General features: G+C 47.4%; 1 long non-coding RNA gene across 1 annotated transcript; it reads right to left on the bottom strand.

Annotated features, from left to right (window-relative positions):
- Window positions 1-2,580: 2,580 nt before the first annotated feature.
- Window positions 2,581-4,439, bottom strand: LOC106607596 (uncharacterized). The gene is made up of 2 exons (XR_001329237.2): window positions 3,626-4,439; window positions 2,581-2,718 (listed from the first exon to the last, which is right to left on the bottom strand). It is a non-coding gene; the product is annotated as an uncharacterized LOC106607596 (long non-coding RNA).
- Window positions 4,440-6,000: the final 1,561 nt, after the last annotated feature.

The following is a 6,000-nucleotide window of genomic DNA, read 5'->3' as shown; positions in this document are numbered from 1 at the left end:
GCCTATACCAGGAACAACCACCCACAAAACACAATGAAACAACCCCTACTTAAATATGGTCTCTAATCAGAGGCAATGAGATTCAGCTGCCTCCAATTAGAGACCTACCCCAAACAATACCAACATAGAAAGACAACCTAGAATAAACAGAAATATAAAACATAGAACAAAACCCCAAAACACACAAAATAAACAACCCTGCCACGCCCTGACCATACTATAATGACAAATAACCCCTTTTACTTGTCAGGACGTGACAGTACCCCCCCCCCCCCCCCCCCCCCCCAAAGGTGCAGACCCCGAATGCACCTCAAAAAAATAAAAAAAATAAAAAAACACAAAACAACCCCAAACCTAAAGGCAAAACCCTGTCAACGACGGTTCCTGTGCTACACCCCCCTTCCTAATCCTCACCCCATGGAGGTGGCTCTGGCTCTTGCCGTAGCTCCCGTTCAGCAACCTCTAGGCTGCAGACCACCGCTGAAGGCACTGGGTTGCAGACCACCGCTGAAGGCTCTGGGTTGCAGACCACCGCTGAAGGCTCTGGGTTGCAGACCACCGCTGAAGGCTCTGGGTTGCAGACCACCGCTGAAGGCTCTGGGTTGAGAGGCGTCGCTGGAGGCCTCGGACTGAGGAGCGTCGCTGGAGGCTCCTGGCTGAGGAGCGTCGCTGGAGGCTCCGGACTGTAGGCCGTCTCAGCAGGCTCCGGACTGTAGGCCGTCTCAGCAGGCTCCGGACTGTAAACTGTCGCCGGAAGCTCTGGACGGGGAACTGTCGCCGGAAGCTCTGGACGGGGAACTGTCGCCGGAAGCTCTGGACTGGGAACTGTCGCCGGAAGCTCTGGACTGGGAACTGTCGCCGGAAGCTCTGGACTGGGAACTGTCGCCGGAAGCTCTGGACTGGGAACTGTCGCCGGAAGCTCTGGACTGGGAACTGTCGCCGGAAGCTCTGGACTGGGAATGCGCACTGGAGGCCTGATGCGTGGGGCTGGCATAGGAGGCGCCAGGCTAGTAACACGCACCTCAAGGCTAGTGCGGGGAGCAGGAACAGGACGTACTGGGCTGGGCAGGCGCACTGGAGGCCTGATGCGTGGGACTGGCATTGGAGGCGCCAGAATAGTAACACGCACCTCAAGGCTAGTGCGGGGAGCAGGAACAGGACGCACTGGGCTATGGAGGCGCACCGGAGATCTGGAGCTAAGGGCTGGCACACACCGTCCTGGCTGGATGGTCACTGCAGCCCGGCACGGGCGGAGCACTGGCACAGGGCGAACTGGGCTGTGCTGGGGAATGAGGGCTGCCGTGCGTAGAGCAGGCGCAGGGTAAGCTGGACCGAGGAGACGTACTGGTGGCCAGATGTGCTGCGCCGGCGCACTTCTCCCTGGCTGCCGGCCAACTCTCGCCCGGCAACGCTGCGGAGCCCGTACTGACCGCACCGGACTGTGCGTGCGTATGGGCGACACCGTGCGCACTTCCGCATAGCACGGCGCTCTCCACGTCACCCGCTCCCCGCGGTAAGCACAGGGAGTTGGCTCAGGGCTCACCCCTGGCCCAGCCAAACTACCCGTGTGCCCCCCCCAAAACATTTTTGGGGGATGCCTCTCGTGCTTCCGTCGTTGGGCTAGCTCCTTGTACTGTCGCCGTTCCTCCCTCGCTATCTCCACCTGTTTTCATGGAAGGCGATCCCATCCCGCCTGGATCTCCTCCCATGTCCAAGATCCTTTTCCGTCCAATACCTCCTCCCAAGTCCACTTTTCCTGCTGCTCCCTTCCCCGCTGCTTGGTCCTTTGGTGGTGGGTGGTTCTGTCACAAGCGTCGTTGAAGGGGAACCAAAACGCAGCGGGTAAAGTGCTCATCTTCTTCTTTATTTAAAGAAAAACACTTAAATAAAAATAAACACACGACGTAAACCAGTTCCGTAAGGTGCAGACTATACCAGGAACAACCACCCACAAAACACAATGAAAAAACCCCTACTTAAATATGGTCTCTAATCAGAGGCAATGAGATTCAGCTGCCTCCAATTAGAGACCAACCCCAAACAATTCCAACATAGAAATAGACAACCTAGAATAAACATAGAAATATAAAACAGAACAAAACCCCAAAACATCAAAACACACAAAACAAACAACCCCTGCCCTGACCATACTATAATGACAAACAACCCCTTTTACTGGTCAGGACGTGACAGCTATGTCTATTTGTTTTCTAATTAAGGCATTGAAATGAATGTGTAGTTCTTATCTATGAAGATGAAAGGAAACCAAACACCAGTAGAATAAAACCCAGCAATGTATAATAGCATTAATGTGTTCTTTAGGTTCTCAATATGAAACTTCTGGTTTGTGGTTTGTTTACAACCATTGTCATTTTCTATGCACTCGTATTTCGTTTTTTCTTTGGCTTTCTAGACACAACCCAACAGGATTATTGCCTTGTTCAAGGGCACAGCGGCAGTCGGTTTGGAATCTGACACCAGTATCCCTTCAAATGCCAGTTGAGTGTGTAAGTGTGTTATTTTGTAGTACTGTAGCAAGATGACTTTGAAAAGGTAAAAGAGGAGACTTGACTTGAAGGATCCGGTAGAAGTAAATGTTTTAATACAGAGTTCTGGGGTACAATGGTGTAAATAACGTGTGACTCGGCTATCTTGCTGTGACTGTGTCTGATGGAGCTGCTGGCACTCTCACATGAACCAATGCCTGGAAACACTTGCCTGGAAACACAAAGAGAGAGGAGAGACAGTAGCACAGCTACCACAGGCCACCTGAGTAGTGACAGCTGGTTTGTCTGTGACCAATCCTTGTCTGGCCTGGTTGGAGATGGTTACCTAAGGGAGATTTGCAGTAACTCAAGACACAGGAGTAGTTGTCATTCTTAAACGACATTCCACCATAACAGCTCTTCAGAGCACCCGGTTAAATCGTGTTTAGGAGTGCTTTTCCATGGTAAAAATAGTAAGAAATAGATGTCATTGTTCTATTTTTGGGGATTGTGCTTAATTTACTGTAATCTTAAAAAGAAATACTGAACTATTTTGACATTGTTTATTTTAAGCTCATTTCCCTATGGTGGACAGAACGTGTTGCTACATTACACTGACTAATGTTTTCACCACATAATAATTACAGGAAATACATGTCCTTTTTTCTTCAGATAAGTGATGTTTGTATAAAAGTTTACAATCGTCACAATCTCACAAAATCGATTGCTTAAAACAGATCAATATCTTTGGTTTAGTACCAGTGTTCTTCTCATAAGCACCTGTCTGTAGATGGACTTTGAACTCCGCTGTGATATTCAGACCATGGTGGCAATCATTTTTTTTAGGGCTCCTCCTATGAATGTCTCTGGCCTAGGTTTAAGCTATCATTCAAATGAAAACCAACCCGTTTGTCACGTATCCCCCCCAGGCTGCCCTGCATCACGCACTCCTGCTATCCATTACGCACACCTGCCTTCCCTTGTCACGCACATCAGCGTTATTTGACCCACTCATCATCTGTTTATTTCCTTCCCTATATTTGTCAGTTCCCCAGCTCTGTATTGATTGTCTTTTGACTTTGACGCTGTTCCTGTCTCGCGTCATGTCCGTTATTTATTAAATGTTTGACTCCCCGTACCTGCTTCGTCTCTCCAGCGTCATTCCATGTGACAGAATGCAGAAGCCAACATACGAAGCATCGGGGAGTACTGGCGTTCCGGTTAGTGGTGACATCGGCTCTGGGTCGCCACCGATGGAACCGGGGGTGCCTAGCCAGCCTGTCGGGCTTCCACGCTCTGGCTGGCTCGAGAGGTTTCCTTGCCTTGGTAGGCTCCGCGGCTTCCCATCCCTCATCACGCTCCTTCCACGCTTCCACGCCCCAACCGGCTTGCCCAGCGCCCATGTCTCGGCTGGTTCGCCCAGGTGGGAGGCCGGGTGGTGCCCTAAGAGGGGGGTGGGGGTGTCCTGTCACGTCTGCTCCCGCAGTACCCCTGATAATACCCCTGAACACAAGTTTGACACATGAGTGTGTAGAGAGCCGCTTTCTTGTCGGTTCAGTGTGAGACAGCGAGTGCCTTCTCACCCGCACTAACAACGCGCACACAGTCTCAAGGTCACCCACACTAGTGCTGAGCGATTAGTGCTTTTTGAGGTCTCTTCAGGTTTCAGTTCGATAAAAAAAAAAAAATCACAGCTTTCAATTTCGCAATTTTTTAAACAACTTTAAATGCGTTATGAAATAATGACATAAATTATTTTACAGCAGGTTGTCAGCTCTATCTGCCCTGACGCTAACTGCCAATCATGATAGGCACCCGGCCTGTTAGAGAAAATTCAAGATCTCCCCGTCTGCCTTTACGTTAACTCATCAAGACCACCCAACCTACACAACCTGTATATTAGGTTAGGTTCAAAACAAAGAAATCAAAACATCTGACCTGCGTGAACCTCTGTAGGATGAATTTATAGAGACAGCTCCGAATGCACCAATTTGTAAATCGCTCTGGATAAGAGCGTCTGCTAAATGACGTAAATGTTGGTAAGCTCGTTCCCTTCTTAGTTCTTTGTCAATTACACACCGCTGGCTCAGTTGGTAGAGCATGGTGTTTGCAACGCCAGCATGGTGTTTGCAACGCCAGCATGGTGTTTGCAACGCCAGGGTTGTGGGTTTGATTCCCACGAGGGGCCAGTACGAAAAGAAAAAAAAGTATGCATTCACTACTGTAAGTCCCTCTGGATAAGAGTGTCTTCTAAAATGTAAATGTATAATATTGTCACCCATCAGACTATTGTCAATTTAATATTGTCTTTAGGCTACATCTATTATTATTATTATGATGATGATGATGATGGGCCATAGATGGGCAGTTTTGATGGGACAGTTGTTGCTCAGACCTTCTGGGGGGCCTGTGAAACTGTGGATGCCACTGAGAGACTTATTTAGAAAAATGTCAAGGACAGAGGTGGACATGACTTTAAAATTGTAAAGATATTAACATTTTAAATATGTTCCCAAGACATCGGCAGCTGTTATAGCTTTAAACAATTGCAGTCATGGTTGCCAATTGATTGTCAACAGCCTTTTGGCTATTGTAGTCTTTTGGCTGTTGACAAACAGGAATCTCTAAAGTTGTCCGAAGTGAGGCATGCAGCATGCAACTGTGCCTGCGCCTGACCTAGAACGAACCCGTAAAAGGGATCACGAACCCGTGATCTCACCGCATTTTACCACTTCCTGTTTTTGCTGTTTAACAGGAAACTAGACTTATAGGAAACCAGTTTAATCAAAGATTGTCTATTAAATTGACAAGATAGTCAAGTGGCCGCTCTAAATGTGGAAATGCATGTCCTCAGATGGAAGACAGGCAGGAGAAGGCAAGATCAGGTGGGACTATTCTAGCCAATGAGAGGACAGATACGCGTGTGAACAGCAGGCCGTGTATATAGACATAATAGGACATTTGAAATATATTTATTATTTTTTGTAACTTTTGTGAGTGTAATGTTCATTTTTGTTTTTATTTCACTTTTGTTTATCATCTATTTCACTTGCTTTGGCAATGTAAACATATGTTTCCCATGCCAATAAAGCCCCTTAAATGTAACATTGAGTTGATAGAGGACTCATCTTTATATCTGTGCCATTATAGTGTCTGACAATATGGGCAGCGCCATTGAGGCTATCTCCAGTTTAAAGTTGTAAATGTTGTTCTTCTTCATTGGCTGATTGCTCCCAACTCATGAAATCCCCACTCAGTGTACTGCTTTAAAATGGTGGAAGCCCTCAATGGCAATGTCCATGCTAAAACAGATTATATCCATGACCAGTCCTCTCTCTTTTTTTTTAAAGTTGCCGAAATGCCACTTGCCTCTACTTTTATCAGTGTATTCGTAACAACCAACCATTACAAAATGTATATTCGATAAAATAAGCCTCACGTAGCAAATTAGCAATACATTTTTCTGTTACCAAATTCAACTCTCTCATTTGCCTCCGTACAAAAATTCCTCACT

The sequence above is a fragment of the Salmo salar genome, chromosome 01 (assembly GCF_965601325.2).
Source record: "Salmo salar chromosome 01, fSalSal1, whole genome shotgun sequence".
NCBI classification, from domain to species: Eukaryota; Metazoa; Chordata; class Actinopteri; order Salmoniformes; family Salmonidae; genus Salmo; species Salmo salar.
The sequence above is the reverse complement of the archived record's forward strand: the minus strand, read 5'-3'. Positions and strand labels throughout refer to the sequence as shown.